Below are 19,335 nucleotides of genomic sequence, written 5' to 3' on the forward strand. Positions count from 1 at the left end.
GATTTCTCAGCAGAGACAATCAAAGCAAGAAGAGCCTGGAATGATGTATGCAAAGCCCTAAAAAGAAACAACTATCAACCAAGAAAACTGTACCCAGCTAAACTCTGCTTCATAACTGAAGGCCAAATAAAAACCTTCCATAGCAAAGAAAAATTGAAACAATACATCTCCACCAAACCAGCACTACAAATGATTCTTAAAGATGTCCTACACATAGAAAACCAACAAGACCAGAATAAAGGCCAAGAAACTGCATCCAAACTGACAATCCAAGAACTATAGGAAGAACCCAATTTTTGCAACCTCAAAGAAGGTGGATAACATGGAAGGAACTCCCAAATACCTCTCAGTCCTATCTCTTAACATTAACAGACTTCACTCCCCAATTAAGCGACATAGACTGTCTAGTTGGATTAAAAACAAGATCCTTCTATCTGTTACCTTCAGGAGTCACATCTTGCCTGTAAAAACAAACACATTTTCAATGTTAAAGGCTGGAGCAAAATCTACCAAGCAAACGGCCCCCATAAACAGGTGGGAGTTGCAATCCTAATATCAGATAAAATAGACTTCAAATTAAAATTCGTGAGAAGAGATAAAGAAGATTGCAATATACTAATTAAGGGATCTCTCCTTCAGGAGGATATTACAATTCTAAATATCTATCCGCAAAACACCGGAGCACCCAAATTTATCCAAGAAACACTACTTTCCCTCAAATCCCACATAGATCCAAAGACATTAATTGTTGGGTATTTTAACAGACCACTCTCCCCACTAGATAGATCAACTCGGCAAAAACTCAACAGAGAAACTGCAGATCTAAACAGCTGCATAGATCAACTAGATTTAACAGACATCTACCGAATATTTCACCCAACAGCATCAGAATACACGTTTTTCTCAGCAGCACATGGAACATTTTCTAAAATAAACCACATTTTAGGCCACAAAGCAAACTTGTGACAGAGTGCTAGCCTTGAGCTGTAGAGTTAAGGGACAGCAGTCAAGCCCTGAGTTCAAGTCCAGGAACCAACTAAGGGAAATGTCAATAAGGCATTTTTCCCCATGTGGAGAGAACATTCCTTGTATGAAAGCAATGTAGGAGCATACAGAGACCGTAAGCCAATGCTTGGATGGCAGAAATAATGTCAGATCCTAGAGTCATATGTGTGTGGCCCTTCAAAAATTGGTCAGAGCCAGGAGGTCATGGCAAGATAGATTGTAAGCATGTCTAATGTCTATGACTACCTACCTTGTAAGGGACAGGAACTTGTCAGTCATCTGTGATAGTACTAAAAGTCTAAGGTTGTAAAATGTGGAGATTAGTTTAGATCCCAACGCCTGTATGTGCCAAAAGCTCTAATTGGCATTAACTTTTGAGCTGACACCAGCTACAAGAAATTCATCTGCTTCCTGGTTGAAAGCTGCTAAAACTAAGATCTTGTGGGACATTCTTTTGGTGATATCAAGTAACATCTCTACTCCCACAGTGGATATTTGGGGCAAGGATATTACTGCCTTGTCTTAGGCAATTCAGGGTCACAACCTAGTTTGGCTCTGGTATGGTAATTATCTGCTTCCTCCTGGGTGTATTTTAAAGATAAAGGAGAGAATTTTTTTAATTAATGGAGGTAAGAGGAGGAATGACACCCAGCCCTAATCTTAGCCTTAAAATCTTGCAAGTTTTTCATCCCACGGGTGCCTTGAGGCTTTCTGAGATAACTTGGTTCCACAAATCAAAAGAAAAATGTGCAGTTTTAAACTCTAGCCACAAAGGAGCTCAAGAAATTGTAAAGAATAGGACTGTAGTAAAGAAAGCCTTAGGAAGGAATTGGGGAAAAATTGGTATCCACTAGATAAGAAAGGATTTAAAAAGTAAGGATTGTCTTAAAATGTTTGTAAAGAAGAAAAACCTCAGAAAGTTTAAGTATGTAGTAAATGGTATTAGTATGTCTTAAAATTGGAGATTACGAGTACAGCTGGTATAATGGTAAGCTAGCTGTGGTATATGGAGTCAGGATTGCTGGAAGAAAATATAAGGACCTTTGGTACTGTTAATTTTTGTTACTCACAATTGGACCTTGTAGACCTTGTAGATCAGCACAGTCCATCTATTAGTTCTGAGATCCCAATACCAAACTGTAAATATAGAAGACTGTACCAATTAGGGGACCATGATTGGTCCCTGATGCTCTAGAAGAGGAGAGAATGAAGAGCCACAGTAACTCCAATTTGAGATTACCCCCAACAACTTGTGCTAGGCTGCCCTCAGAGTAACTCAAAAAGAGAGAAAAAAACGCAGTTTGCCAACAACCCTGCCCAACCTTAAGAAAGCAGAACAGTTGTCCAAGTGTTCCAGGAACAGAACATACCAATAGTTCAGAAAAAGGGCAATGTGGTTAGGGTGGACTCAAACCAATCATGTAACTGCTTGTGTGGAAGTTCCCTAAACTTGTTTGTTCAATACTATTAAAACTGTGCTGATTTTGTGCTTAGGGACTCAGCCTCACCGGTTACCGGATGTGCAAAGGACCAAGTTTGAGCTTGCAAATATATGACTCTTTTGCTGTTTGCATTGGTCATGTTCTCTGGTGGACTTTCGGGGATTCCAAGTCCACACAATAGGGCTTGATTCAAAATGTCTCTTCCCAGGGAATTAAATGATGGCAATAATAGCTAAAATGACTTAGGGTCATTATTAACATCGAACACATGCTGAGGTTTTTATTTATACCTCTCTTTCTCCCTCCCATTATTTCTTCCACCATTTCTTTCTTTTCTTTTCTTTTCCTTCTTCCTTCCTCCCTCCCTCCATTCCTCTCTCCCTCCCTTCCTTTCTTCCTTTTTCCTTCCTTCCTTCCTTCCTTCTTTCCTTCTTTTTCCTTCCTACCTTCCTTGCTTGCTTAATTCCTTCCTTCCCTTCTCTCCTCCTCCTTCTCTACTCTCTTTTCTTTCCTCTTTTTTCTTCCTTTTTTTCTCTTTTAGTAAGTGAATATGAATTTAGATACTTTGTTGTTTGAACAAGTATTCTACCATTAGAACAATCTTTTTTCAATTTAGTTATTTGCTCATAGGTTATCAATTGTGCTGAGGGCTGAACAGAGGCTAAGTTCCTCACCTCTGTCTGCCAAGTAACTCGATCACAAATGCATTGCAGCATGCCAGGCTTAAGATGATATGAGAATCTTACTACGTTCCTTGCACACTGGTTCTGAACTGTGATTTTCTCAAATTCTAGTTAGTGATATGATCTCCAATAGCCTGCCCTCAGTATAGATTGTCTAAATGAATGATTGAAGGCAATTTCATTTTAATCTTTTTTTTGCCAGTCCAGAGGCTGTTATAATTTTATTTCTAGACCATTTTTGTGCACATTAGCTTTAAAATATTGCTTTACTGCCTTTTTTTCCCTTTTTACTTTTCTTGGTCATTAGGCTTGAACCCCAGAGTCCTTACATTTTACACCTTATCTTATAAAGTATATGGTATAAAGTATATGGTATAAAGCCACAAATTGTTTCCTGCAGAAAGAAAAATAAATTTCACCTCCTGGCTCTAAGGTCTATGTCTTTTTAAGGTAACTACAGATAAGTAAGTGGTATTATGTAAATTGTGTCATGTGTTTACAGCTGTATTGAAGAACATACTCTTAATATATCATTGGAAAACAGAGTTATTGAATAGTATCTATATGAGAATGTTATTTGAACTAATCACACTAAGTTGAAAACTACATCTTAATCCATCAAAATGTGGAAATTAACGATTTTAATTATAAGAAAAAAAAAAAACACCAAGAAAAGTTAGTATACATTAGAGAGTCTGTAGGAATAACATTAGGGTTTTACTGTTTCTACCTGTTTAATGTGGTTCTATTTCTTGATATTGAAACTCTCCTCTTGGTATTCTTACTGTACATAATCCAATGCTGTTAATTACCATGTATTCAATGTGGGAAATCTAGCTTCAAAAATGTGTAAAGTATTTTTTCCTTTTCAATCACAACATTGTAATTATTAGGGTACACTGTGGTCACTATCATTTCCACCAAAATTATTACTAACATCATAAATGCTAAATATTGAAAGTCTGATATGTATCTATGATTTTGCAATCATTTGTTTGTCGATTAATAGTTTTAATGTTACCATCGTGCATGCATCCATTTTAAAATTTAAAACAAATAAAGAAATAAAAAAACTTAACCATAACAGGTAGCTTGACTATATGCTTATAACAAATTGTAGAATAGATTTTTGAAGTATTGCAAATTCCTCACCAGTATGGATTAACTTCCGCTGTCCCCACCACTACACAAATATTTAAGAGTTTGAACAAAATTATTTCAAGTAATATACTGTAAATGTTACTACAATATTATGAGTATTTCGAAAATTCCCTTGAAAATAATAAACTCTACATTCTATTTAAATATTAGTTATTTTATTCTAGGAAACGTTAGGGAAAATAGACTGCATATCTTTGAAATTAAAAAAGGTCAAAAATAGTAGCATAAAGTTTTATAGGGAGTTTGTCTTCAGAAATATATATATATATATTTATATATATACTTATATATTTATATATATTTATATATATAAAATGTGTAGAAAGACATACATTTTTGGAGATTGTCATCAGAAATATATACATATATCTAAATAATTGTGTAGAACGATGTTCATTATAGTGAAACAAAAATCTTAAGACATAATTAAAATTAAATAAATACATCAAACCAAGTGCCAGTGACTCAAGCCTATAATTCGAGCTATTCTGTGTAATTAGATCTTAGAATTGTGTTTGAAACTATCCCAGACAGAAAAGTATTTGTTAGATTCTTATCTCCAATTAACCACTAAAAACATTAATTAGTTCTGTGCCTCAAGATGTATAGTGCTGGCTTTGTGCATAAAAAGGTTTAGAGACAATGCTCATGCCTTGCAAACAACCACAACAAAATATGTCAAATTAATTTCACATTAATTTCACAAATGCATTTTTTAACTGCTGTGAACATTTCTTAGAAACATTAATACATGCCTCTGAAAAATGTTAAGTAAAAATTACAGAATAATTACGTCTATGTTAAAGACTTGACTATTTTGATTGAGTTATCTAGGTAATGATTAGAAATTAAGAATATGATAATATATTTGGATTGGTCTTTTATTCTACTTTATGATAGTAATAAAGTGATATTTGTAATGATTATATAAAATTACTCATGTTTTGTATTTGAATTATAATAAGTGATAAACATTTTTAAATAATTTCCATTGGAAAGGATCATTTCCTCAATGGTATCAATTCTTTTGTAATTTCAAAACAATTAAGAAAATTATTTCAAGGCTGGTTTGCTCTAAGATTATATTTGTTTTCGTGTTCTACTTTTCATATATTCGTAGAAATTAAAACTAAAAAAAAATCAATGAATGTTGGCATTCAGGAACATCTTCATAGATACTAACATTGGAGTTTATTAAGTACAATTGTTTTATTTCATTTGTTATTTTCACAAATAAATCAATATGAATGTGTATTTTGTTTCTTTTCACTGCTGTTGGCTCTTATCTTGAGAAAACTTTTTCCTAGCAAAGGAGAGAAAAGCATTTGGATTGAGCAAATACCATATAGGTTTCATAAAATGCAGATGCATAGATTTGGGTCTTTTGTCATTTGCTAAAAGTTTCTTCCAGAAAAGGTTATCAATTACTTATAAGTGATGCGTAATTCCTAGATATTCTAATTATCACATACACTTTTTGATTCGGTTATCTCTGCATAAACTCAAAAAAACGGATCAAAAAACTGAAAATAAACAGAAATCACATCTTCATTTTAAAAGGTGTAGTTTACAAAGAATTTTTAGCCAACACCGAAAACATATTTTCAGGTATTCTGCAATTTGTGTGAAGTATTTTAAGCAATTTTTTTGCTGACATGAAATTCACATGCAATATACTATCTCCTTTTATTGTAGACATTTTAGTGCTTTGGAAGTGAATTTTACACTCATAGGTTTTCCAAACCTAAGTTTCACGAACTTGCATTTCTTCAAATAGAAATGCTGTAAATTTTAGATCAGACATTAAAATAGATATAAAATTCAGTTACAGGAATTTGTCCAGCATATATCCTCTATAGTGTGTCTTTTCAAATTCGATTTGGGGGATTATTTCCAGGGTCTCACACACAATATACAAGTGCACTGTCAATGAATTACATTCCCTGTCCAAACATTTTTTTTTTACTTCTCTTTAATATATACATAGAAGTGTGATGTCTGAATAATATACAATTCTCTTTAACCTTATTAAGACTTGAAAACTTGCTTGCTAAAATGATTGCAGTATTATACAAATCATTGTGCTATGTAGAGTATATCAATTTCTCCACAAATGCATTACTATATTTTGTGTCATCTTTTTATATTTATGGTCATACTAGTGAGTTTTCTTTTTCTTTTTTCTTAGATACTAAAGAGGAGCTTATTTCATATGCTCCTCCTATTAACTACTAATTTACATACGTTTTTTAAGAAATATCCTGTTCGGGAAAATTTTTATATAGAATTAGAAGATTTGAATGTACTTAAGACTCAGGATCGTTGTAGCATTAACATTGTAGCATTAACAAATATGTGTCCTCTATCTGTTGGATATGTTTTCATTACTTTCATAGAATTATGAAAGGTTATCAGTTGATATTAACCAGTTAATTATTGATTATATTAAGTCTCTATTGCTTTATATGTCACATTTTTAGAAACCATTACTGATCCAATGTCATGAACCTGTACATTTAGGTTTTATAGGATTTTATATCTCACATTTAGTTTGATAATCATTTTTATTTTAAATTTTTGCATAACGTTTGAGGTACTAGCCTACGATCATTTTAAATCTAGAGAGGCAATAGTGCCAATACACCCATTTAAGATTCTATTTTTATTTCATTAAGTCATGGCATCCTGGTCAATATCTATTGACAATAGAACTAAGAATTTATTTTTGATAAATCTGTTACATTCTTCTATGTGTCTGTTCTTTCACTACTAAACATGGTAATAAGTTTCAAATCTAATATGAGGGCTCAAGCTACACCATTTTACACATTTGTTCTGACTGACCTGTATTCCTTAAATTTACATACAAGTTTATTGAACAGGTGTACCAATATTCTACAGAGATATCTAGATGTTTGATAGTCACTCATATTTTGCACCTTGTGAAAACACAAGACCCCAGATATTATATATAGAAAAATGTCTTTAGAGAATGCTTGAAGCATCTAAAATTAATTTAGGAATGAGTTAAGATTTAGTTAACACAATAGCATAATAAAGTTGAATAATAACGACTTGAGCTGTACTACAGAGGAGAGTGAGAGGGGATAGAATAGAATGATGGACCACATAGGAGATATATGTAATTGCTATTGTGTTTCAAAGAACAGAAAGACTTCAGAGAAGAGGAGGAAAATAATCAAAGTATTCTGAATCAAGTTTCTTTTTATTCCACCTAATAGTGTGGACTAAGAGTCAGAGAAGATGGGAAAAAATAAAATAGAAAATAAAGCATTGTATAGACCTGTTACAATGTAAAGAAATTGTAATAGGAATATGATGACTAATTTCCAAAGAAAAAAAAGAAAGAATAGATAAACTCTAAAGGCAAAAAGAATGAAGAGAGAAAAGAAGCAAAATAAAACCTTTATCAATCACAAACACAAGAGTTTGGAAGTAGAAAAGCAGTGGAAATATTCTAAAAAACAATAAAATAATAATAAAAATTGCTATCATGGATAGAATATGGATCACATTTTATCATATATAATTTTGAAAAAAAACATATTAGGAATGAAAATTTAAAAGTCATAATTTAAAACAATATTTACATTATAACTAGACAGTATAGTTCAGTGGTAAAAACTTGGCCCACCATATGTGAAACAGTAGAGTGATCACCCAAGCATTACAAAGTACACACAAAGCACACACACACACACAAAAACGACATAAACACAGACACACAACCCATACATACATTTGGAATATTGATATTATCATATTAACAGAGTAAATTATCACAAATAGTAAAACTAGTTTAATATGTTCAATCATAATATTGCTTGTACTATTTAAAATTAAGTAGAAATAAAATAGTCACGATATACTTGGATTCTTATTGATTAAGTATATTGAAAATTAAGAAATAGAAGACATGAGAACCTTTGCAAAGAGTTTTATTCAACAAACATTTTGAAACATGTATCCTTTTATTTTTACCAAAGATTGATGTTATTGGAGTTTTAACTCAAGATTTAGAATATGATAACCAGGTGCTCTATATCGCGCTAGGGATGGCTATATCTCTATTTATTTCACTCTGAATATTTTTTTTTGGGTTCCTGTCCTGGGGCCTGAACTTACGGCTTTTGCGCTGTCCCTCAGCTCTTCAGTTCAAGGCTAGTGTTCTACCACTAGAGCCACAGCGCCATTTCCAGCTTCTTTCTTTTTGCTTATGTGGTGCTGAGGAATCAATCCCAGGGTTTCATGCATGCAAGGCAAGCACTCTACCACTGAGCCACCTTCCCAGCCCCACTCTGGAAATTTTTGTACTAAGGTCTCATAGTTTCTCAGGCTCTCCCTATTTACAAACCCTACTTGCAGTTCCTACCATAGCTAGAAAATGGAAGCCACAAATCACCATGCCCAGATTAAACTTTTTTTTAAATTTCAAGTACAAATATTTACAAAAAAAGTGAACAGGTAATGAAGCCTTTCTTAATGAAGTTTGTGCTTCTTGAAAATACTGTCAGTATTTGTTAACTGGAAAAATGTTTAGAACTTTAAGAAAATAAATTTATTTAAATTCACCAACCATATAAAAATTAAAATAATCTTAAATATTCACATGTTAAATATTTTTAAAGCAAAATATATGTATATGAATAATTTAAATGTGTAAAAATCATGAAAAATTAAATTAACTAATTCTACAACTCTGAAAAAAGAATTACCCCCCACAAAAAAGAAAATAATTAAGTTCAAAATTTGAAATTTAGAAAATAAAATGAAATGTACTCTTTAGTTGACTTAAGTAATTGTAAACCCACCGTATACCAATTTTATAATAAAAAATGCATGAACAATGAAAGCAAAATTACCCATTGATCAATAGCAACAGCAAAAGCATCAGTAGTTTTTTGAGCGTACAAAAAAAATTATAGCTTATCTCTATTCTGAAAAAAGTACTAACCCTCTGCTAATGTGATGCCCTCCTTGTTCTGGAACGAACACCACAATAAACTAGATTGCATGAATTGTTCCCCCACTGGTATTCTTGAAATCAGAACACTTGTAAATATTATTTATATTTATACTTTTTTAACTATCATAGATATGCAGGATGCTAAGATTGAAAGATTACAGTTCAAAACCCACCCAGGCAGGAAGGTTCCTTAGAGTCTTATCTCGAATAAATTTCTCAGAAAAAGCCAGACAGACACAAGTGGCACTGAGGTTGAGGTGATAGGGCATGAGCCTTGAGCAAAAACAGGCTCAGAGACAGTTTCCAGACTCAGAGTTCAAGCCCTAAGACAAACCAATAAAGCAAAAGAAAAATAAAAACAAACCCCAAACCTAGCATTTTTCTCATTGCGTAGAGGCATGTAATTAAGGAAATTGCTTCCTGTGTTACATATAGGTAGAAGAAAGACGATCTCACAGAATCATTCTCTTCATTCCATGTTATACCAAAGCCTCAAAAAATTGCTCTTTTTCTAAATTTTTAAATTAATACCATCCATTTCTTGGTAACTCTGTCTACATTATTCACATTATCATTTTATACACAAACTATTGGAATTATCTATTAACTAATTTCTAATTATAACTCTCTTGAAAGAATATTCTTGGCAAATAGAATGCCAGAAACATTTGTGAATTTATCAATTAAACCATCTACATAAAAAGAATTTTGTACTATCCTATAGAATATGAAATTACAAACAAAACCAAAATATTTATTTTAAATCTAAATTCTAATTTAGCAATATCTTCAAAGTCTTACAGATGAAATTTGCTATTTCTCCAGGCTTAACCTTTTGTATTACTTCATCATTTCTTTGGAATCCAACAGAATGATGATTACTTACTTTTTCAAATTTTTGATGGGAATCATGAGCCATTTTGCATCTAGGAATGTTCGGTAATGAAGAGAGCATTTAAAACTCAACTGGGGATTATACGTGAGTTGCATTGCAATAGGAAACTTGACTTTTCAAAACATAATAACAAAATTAGCCCAATCTTCCAACTGTGTATTCCTTTCTTGAATGGTTTGTTTTATTAATACAAAATTATACTACCTGATCTAGGGAAGCTATCGCTATGTAATTGCACTCTTTAATCTCCTGTCTTAGTCTGAGTGCTAGAATTCTAGCCTTGTATCACATTGCCCTGTCATAGTTTCTTGGTTTATTTAATCTAGATACAGACTTGCAATTCTGAACTACTCCAGTGATATTATCCACTAGAATGACTGTTCAGACTGTTTATCTACTATTTTCAAAGATATTTTAACATTTCACACAAGATATGAAAATTTTCAGATGCACCTGCAGGGGTCTCTGATTCATTTCTCCATGGATCCGATCCCCTTAATAATGATTACTTGATTCTCTTACTATCTCTGGTACCTACCTATGTAATAGTCTCAAACTTTTTTGAAGGTAATTCACTTGAGTAATTTCTAATTTTAAAAATTATTACTTGATTCTAGTGTTACTCAGGACATATTTTCTATTGTTTTCTAATTTTCTACATATTCTGAGAGTTGTTTCATTTGTGTATTCGTGTGTGCATATGTAAGTGCCTCTGTGTGTATGTGTATCTTTGTATGTATGTATGCAAAAGCCCCAAGCTCTTATCCATCAGTCTTGCTCATGACTGGTATTCCATCACCTGAGCCATTCTTCCAATCCAGCTTTTGGCTGGTTAATTATAGGTAGTGTCACAAAGAGTGTTCTGCCCAAACTGGATACAAACTGAACTTCCCAGACTCCTTTACATTCTAAGGTTTTATTTCTCCAGGAGTATCAACTTTTAAACTACAAACATTTTTGTGAGTGTAAAGTCTAAACTGTGTACCAGATTTTTCACACAGGAATTCATATAAAGATAGATGAACATACACATTGCGTGGACTGAGTGTACACTGTTAGAAATGTGATCTTAAACCAGGAGGCAGTGGGATCTGAGGATTGGGTTTCAAAGCCAGCCCAGGTAGGAAAGTCCCGGAGACTCTTTTCTCCAGTTAACTACAAGAAAAAGGGAAGTGGCACTGTGGCTCAAGTGGTAGAGTGTTAGCCTTGAGCTGAATAACAGAGGAAAAGTGCCCAGGCCCAGAGTTCAAGACCACAACCACCAACAAAACAATATATATAAGTAAAAAAAAGGAATGTAATCTTAGCCAACCGTTCATTGCTAGTATAATCCCTGTTCTCTCAAGATGCATTTTTTCCCCAGTTAAGTCCATGCTCTTTTATCTGACTTGCATTGGAAAAAGAATTATTCTTCCATTCTACTTTTAACAAATTTGCATGATTAGCACGTGTGACTTAGAAAGGGAGTGGCCTCATACTTCGCGTTCCACTTAGGAATAATGCTTTCTGTATATCACTCCCATAAATCTACATACTGGAAATGGCTTTATTGTTTCATTGTTGTCTTATTTGTAGAGTCTTCTATAGTGTATTGAACCCTTAGACTTAAAAACAGAACTTCACTTTCTCCTATTACTGATATTGTTCTCTTACTGTTAACTCATGTACACTTGGGAAATAATGCGCAGCACATATACTCACAAAAAGAAGGACCTGAGAACCTTCTTCCCATTAAAAATTCGCCTTAATTTACAGAGAACTTACAAAGTTTGAACTCAAGGTACTCATTGATAATATATTTATAAGCAACATAAATTTCATATTTTCTCTTTACTAAGTTGTCTCTGAAACACGTGTTACCTCAGGTCCAAAGATGTCCTTGTGTTATTTCAGTGAACCCAGAAAACTTTCATCATACCTCAGGCAGCACCATAGATTGTTACTGGAAATAACTGCTGCTGAATGTGGAAACTCCCAGGAGAGGAAATGAACATAGAGGAATGACAAAGTTCATGTTAACTTCTGCTTTCCTTTTTACTGTACAAAAAAGAATCCCAAGGCTTGAAGGAAACTCTGTCCCTGACATTTTCGAGTGTGTTCTATACTCATATAAAACTTTTCTGTAAACTTCTAGTTGAGAGTATTACAAAAAGAAATAATGTGCTATTTGAAGGCCAGCATAGAACAAAAGGAAATAACGTTGTTTGAAAAGTGTTCTACAGCAAAGAAACAAAGACATGGAAGTTTTAAAGTGTCTTATGGATGGATATTTCACTCCTGAGATGATTCTCTTGTTGCAGGAGACAGTTATCAATTCCTTTAGTCTGGCTCTGAGTTCTCCAGAGCAATAAGGATTCCAAAAAAGCAGGATCGAGTGAGTATGATCAGCAAAAGGAGCCTCTTCTCAGACCAGTACTCCTTTAAAGATGGTCCCAAATAAATATGTGGGTTATTTTTGTTTCCTTGTTTGTTTGTTTAGTTTGTGTTGGTTCTAGGGCTTGAATCCAGAGGCTATACCCTGTCTCTGAACAGTTGTCTTTCCTGCCCACCTGCCTACAAAGCTAGTACTCTACTGCTTGAGCCAAACTGCACCTACTGCTTTTTTTTTATTTTTTTAATTACAGATAAGAGTTGGACAGACTCCCCTGTCTGGGTGGGCGCTGAACTAAGATAGTAAGAAAGCTAAGTGACATCAACCGTATGGACTTATCTTTTGAAACAAGAAATATTAGTTGAGGGCTGGGAAAGTGGCTCAGTGGCAGAGTGCTTGCCTTGCATGCATGAGGCACTGGGTTTGATTCCTCAGCACCACATAATCAAAAAGAAAAAAATGTAGGAAGTGGCGCTGTGGCTTAAGTGGTAGAGTGCTAGCCTTGAGCTGAAGAGCTGAGGGACAGCGCCCAGGCCCAGAGTACAGGCCCCACATCCAGATCCCCCCCCCAAAAAAAAAAGAAAAGAAAAAATTATTATTTGTAAATGATTGTCAAACTAATATTTGGCAATTTTTAAAAGAAGAGAATATGTCCAGCAAAGAAGCCATAACTCAAATTTTAACTCAGCAAAAGTAGGTGCACTGAATCATTTTAGAATTATTTCTTCTGCTTGGGAAGATTATTGACCTTGCCCTTCTTTTGGGGGAAACTAAAAGTCATATTTCACTTTTTTTATTGGTCTTGGGGCTTAAACTCTGATTGTAGGCACTGTCCCTAAGAAGTTCAGTTCAAGTTGAACACTCTAGCACTTTAGCTACAGCACTACTTACGGGTTTTTGGTGGTTAATTGAAGATAAGAGTCTCATAGATTTTCCTGATCTGCCTTTGAACCACAATCCTCTGGTCTCAACCTCCTGAATAGCTAGGATTACAGGTGTGAGTAACCAGCACTCATCTCACATTTGCATTTATGTGCAAATATGCAGACAAAGTATGAAAACTTGAACCAAATGATGACATTGAAGCTTTTCAGAAAATTTGAGTTAGCAATAATTATGTCCTCCTTTTCCAAGTTGTTACATTAAGGACTAATGAGCTATGGGACCCTTACATTAGTATCTCATGCCATCTGTATATGTGTAGTATCAGGAAATGTTCATAGAGAAATACAGAAAGACAGATTTTTAGAAAGCAAAGGAGATCTGGTATGAAAGAACAGCATAGGAGATACATTTTTTTTTTATCACACAGAGCTTAAAAACTATCCTAAGAGATTTAGAATGGCATAGGCAATGAGGAACAATCCTAGTTGATAACTAGTGCTTCAATAATCAGAAATGGTTCCCTAGAACAGCTTCTGGTATACCTTACCTACCATTTTATTCCTTCCATCTGGAGTTTTTCCTTCTCTTCTGTCACAACTGTTAATTAGCCACTGCCTTTTTGGTGCCATGACTGACCAAAAAGATTTCCAAATCACACTTTGACTACCCTTCTCTTTGTGATTAGCAATGACCACACAAAAGCCTGGAATCATTGAATTTCCAGAATTAATCTTCACCTGACATCTAAGCACATTCCTGGCATTAATTCCTGTGACCTAATAAACAAAACTTTTTATTTCAACACAGTATCCTAATATGATTAAAGTACATGAATTAGAGACTATTTTCAGGTGTCAGTATGGAAGGAGCAATTATATATATTCCAGGTATGGGTTCTTTATTTTGCATTAACTAAATAAATGTTTTTTGTTTTGTTTTGTTTTGTTTTTGCCAGTCCAGGGTATTAAACTCGGAGATAGGGAATTATTCCCGAGCTTCTTTTTTTACTCAAGGTAAGTACTCTACCACTTGAGGCACAGCACCACTTCCAGTGTTTTTCTGTTTATGCGGTACTGAGAAATTGAACCCAGGGTTTCATGAATGCTAGGCAATCACCATACCATGAAACCACATTCCTAGTGCCCTAAATAACTTTTTTTTAATATGGCATTATATTTTCATTCCATAACTATGTATCATAATTTTGGCCAGGTGCTACAAAATGATGTTGAAAACAATACTAAGTCCAGTAAGGGTGGATAGACAATGAATAACCATCATGGTCTAGCCAGGGCACAGAGAGGCTTACCTCATGGAACTGTTTCAACAGGCTGAGCTAGACAGCTCCTGACCCAAAGACTACCCCCGGAATGAGAGGGCCACCTTGGGTTCCAGCCACATGGGGACGCTGGGCCACCTCCTCCAGCACCCATTCAACCAGTTCCTGAGTGTGAGGGAGAGAAAGAAAGTCAGAATTACACTTAAGTCAGTGCTGATGGCTCAGAACTCTCATCCTAACTAGACAGGAGCCTGAGATTTAAGAATCATGGTTCATAGCCATCCCGGGCAGGAACGACTGTGAGACTCTTATCTCCAAAGAACCATGAGAAAACCGGAAGTGATGCTGTGGGCTCAAGTGTTAGAGTGCTAGCCTTGACCTGGGGAGCTTGGGAACAGCTCCTAGGCCTAGAGTTCAAGCGCCAGGACTGACAAGAAGTGGACTTTTGACCACAAGAAGTGGACTGAATAGCACACATTGTCCTAGAGAGCATGGCAGAGAAGTCAGGCTGAGCTTCCTCTGAACTTGAGGTCATAAGTAGGTCACCTGGCTTCTCTATGCCTTGATTTTCCCAGCTGCAAATCTTAACACAGTGAAGGATCTCCTTCCTCATGAAGATAGGATAAGGATGAAAGAAAGCCATGTTTTGTTTCATAATCCCAGAGGTGTTGCATGAATAATAACAGGTCCCACCTGTGCCCTTTCCTGGTATCTTCTTGTCATATGCTCCCAGAATTGTCAAGAAGCTTGTATGAAGGCCACTCCCTCCGAGCTTAGCCATATTCGAGATCCCTCTGTATAAATCCCTTGTTTCTTCACAACTGTTCTGTGAGGAGACTGAGGTCCTATGTTTGAAGCCCTACACAGAGCTTCACCTGTGGTCAAAAATTGGCTGCTGTGGAGTAAGAGTTTGAGTTAATCCATCTAAACTGATGACTGAGCATGCGCTACATGCCTACCATCCCAACTACAGAGGACCAAGCCTGGTGGAGCATACCTTTCACAGATAGGAGGACCATGATTCAGCCCAGCCTGAGCATATATTGATTCTCTATCTCAGAAATTCCCAAGACAGAAAGGTGGCTCCTCAGAGCTGGGGAGATGAAACAAGCAGGGGATCATGGTGCCTCTAGATGCATGTCTGAACTAGGGTAGGGATGGTGTTGGGGGGGGGCCATACACCTGTGCTGCTGGGAGAAGCTGTTGGTGGCTGCTCTGGGTTGGGTGAGCAGCAATGGCAGCAGCATTGCGGGTACATGGGCCCAGAGCAGAGCACCTGGGGCAGAGGACCAGGTGGGGGCCTTAGGCTAGCTGGCAGCAAACCATTGCCTGAGGTATGGTACCCAGCACTGCGGAGAAGCAGAGGAGGGGGCCAGGGCGCCACCAGGAGTATGAATATCCTACTATACTCAAATTCTCTTGTGCACCACTCAGCCACCTCTGCCTTCCTCAACTGCTGGTAGTGGTGTCAACCAACAGAATGAATCCCTGTGCTACCTGGAAGCATAGAATGTGGGCGTGGCCACCATTCTTGTATCCCATTGTTCAGAAAGAAACATGAAAGAATGGGAGTGTAGCCGGAATTCGGAGATGCAAGCAGCATGGCTGGAGTAAAGATGACAGCGTCTCCCCTAGCCCTTTTCCCAGAGAACTCTGTCCAGTTCAGTTGGGTACAAGAAGGTGAACTGCTTTAGCCAGATAGCTGCACAGATTGTTGTGTATGTCTCTTTGTTTCCAGTCCCAGACTTTAACTCAGGATCTGGGCAGTCTGTGAGCTCCTTTTTCTCAAGGCTGGCCCTGTACACTGGAGCCACAAGGCTTCTGGCTTTGTTGGCAATGAAGTTCGACAGGGGTCTCAAGGACTTTCCTGCCTAGGGTGACCCTGATTCTCCTGTCACAGCCTGGTAAGTATCTAGGAGGACTGCTGAGAACCACTGGTGCCTGCCTCATAATTGGTCTTGCTGATGTTCTTGTACAGACAAGTGAGTTCCCTATCCACGGGTGGAAGTCATGGAAGCTGGAGCCCACAATACGAATCCTGGCCCTGCCATCTCCAAATGGCAGGAGATACTAAGAAACTTGTTCCTATCCATATGATTACTAATGGAATGTGATATATGTCTTGATTTCATGAGCAGATCTTGAATGATTCTAGCATAAAATTATTCACAATTATAGGACACTGGTCAATTTTAGTTAATATTTTATTATGCATTTAAACAATCACATACATATAATGGAGGCATAATGAAATACCTAAGAATTGGGCCGTACATAATATAAAGGTTCCATTTTTCTGCCAGGACTGGGATTTGAACTCATGATCTTGGTAACTCTGTTGCACTGTGTGGGAAAGGGAAGCTGGCTTCCTTGAATTCAAGAAATTCCAGTCTGATCCTTAGGCCTGAAATAGATCCCCACCACTAGAAAACATCCTATCCATGTACAACTTAAATATATGATTTATATTTATATCCATATGTTGACTCCATAGGTGTTAAGTATACTTATTTTATTTTTTCTTTTATTCATGTATTGACCGTTTATGTCATTGACTATTATGGCACATAGAACATTGATTACATTGATTAAATAGGATATAGGTCTACATATGTATTGTACTTCATACTTGACACCGAGGACATTCACAGAAAAGGAAAACATATGTTGCCATCAGCTTCTTACTCCACGATTCATTGTTTGGGAGTGCTGGCATCTCAACTTATGGCCTACAAGGCCAAGTTCATGAATGGGTGAGTGTCATCATGACATCCTGGGGCAAATTGGGCTGACAGGCTATTTCCAGGATCTGAGATAGAGCCCCAGGTGTTAACAAAATAAGAACAGATTAACATGCAGATGGCATTATGCTAATAAATATATATCTTTATAGAGTGCCAGAGTCGTCTATACATTTCTCAGTTATACAGATTACATTCCTACCAATTCCTAGGTATTTATTATGGATCCACATAATTAATGTTATTGTTTTCATCCTTAAAATACTAATGAAATCAATTACTGTCCTGAAATTATTGCATTCCTGTAAGTAATTATATTCTTTCAATGCTTCATAAATATTAAATAAAATTAATCAGCCTCCTGAAATGATGCTGTCTAATTTTATAGGAGCATCATTCACGATCAATTCATTCAACCATGACATTGACACCATTCCATTGTTATTCCTATGGATGAGAACCAGTATCTTAATATCTCCTGCCATTAGTTGGTGTCAGAATGGGAATTCAAAATCAGGGCCTATGTTGCCACGTAGCCCTATGGCTTCCCTGATAGTCTGGCAGCCTTCAGCAATGCAAGGTGAAGTACCCTTTGCAACAGTGTCATTCAGACCCAGGAGGGTCACCATGCAAAGGAAGAAAACATAAAAAGGCCACATTTTTTCTGTGCATTTTTTTCCAGGCAAGGCCTGGAGCATCTATGGGACCAGTGGGTGCACCGCAGCTTAGGGTGATCAGAGCTGAGGCAGAGTTACCACGAACTGAGTTCAAGCCCTGTGCTGAGAAAAAAAATAAAAATAAAAACAAAATTATAAAGTAAAAAAATTAACTACTTGGCTTGCAATTCCCGCAATTCATTCTTCCAGGCTTTGAATTTGAACTCAGGATCTGGGTAAATCTGCAGCAATGTGGATGAAGGGGAAGATTACCATACTTGAAGATAAGAAAGTCAGGCCTGTTCACTAGGCCTGAATTCAAGCCCCAATCCTGGAAAACATACTATTTATAATCATTGTAAAGATAAGATTTATACTTACCTATAGATGTTCAGTACATTCATGTCTGATGTGATTGTTCCTTGTATTTTTTGTTTTATTCATTTATTTAACATCAATTGTACTATGATGAAACCCATTCCCTTTATTACATTGATGACATCTTATCACAGAGCATCTAGATTTGTAGAAATGTTCTCCATCATGCCTGACGCCAAGGATTCTCAGAGAAAAGGTAAACCTATTTCACACTCGGCTTCTTATTCCATGATCCACTTGTTGGTAGCGCTGGAATCTGAATTCAGGGACTAGCAGGACCAATTGGAGAATAAGTCAAGGTGTGAGCAACTATCCCAGGATTTGACAATGACCCCCAGGGTGTTCCACTATAGTCATAAATTCATTACTTAAACCTAGGATCTATATTGACATACATGTGTGGACACGATTTCTGTTCGGTGTATTTCTTCTTATTTTGTCTCAAATTCTAGGAGGTATTGCTTATTTTACTAAGAATGGTGACAGGTATAACTGTTCTAACATGGATGACAACCTGTTCCCATGGTTATAAGGTTGCCTATGCATTCTCCATTCTAGTTAGACACTGGACATTCACGTGAGGGGAAAGCCTGTGCAATAGCTGGCTTCTGACATCAGCATGAATGTTTTGTCAGTTCTGGGATTTGAACTCAGGTCTGGGCAGCTCTGTTTTACTAGGGGAGAAGGGGAAGCTCACCATCCTTGAGGGATAGAATTTCAGGCCTGGTCCAAGGCCTGATTTGAAGCCCCAGCACAACAAGCCCACCTTTTTAAAACATAATATCTCTCTTTACCTACAGGTGTGGTATGCATCTTGCATTCAGTGTAGTTATTCTTTTTATTTTGTGTTTT

General features: G+C 36.1%; 1 protein-coding gene across 1 annotated transcript in view; it reads right to left on the reverse strand.

Annotated features, from left to right (window-relative positions):
- The window catches only part of LOC122106400 (putative RNA polymerase II subunit B1 CTD phosphatase RPAP2), a 126,855-nt gene that overhangs the window by 79,057 nt on the left and 28,463 nt on the right, over positions 1–19,335 (reverse strand). The window lies entirely within an intron of this gene.

This window comes from Dipodomys spectabilis, unplaced genomic scaffold, assembly GCF_019054845.1.
Source record: "Dipodomys spectabilis isolate Male_0828 unplaced genomic scaffold, ASM1905484v1 ptg000040l, whole genome shotgun sequence".
Taxonomy (NCBI): Eukaryota; Metazoa; Chordata; class Mammalia; order Rodentia; family Heteromyidae; genus Dipodomys; species Dipodomys spectabilis.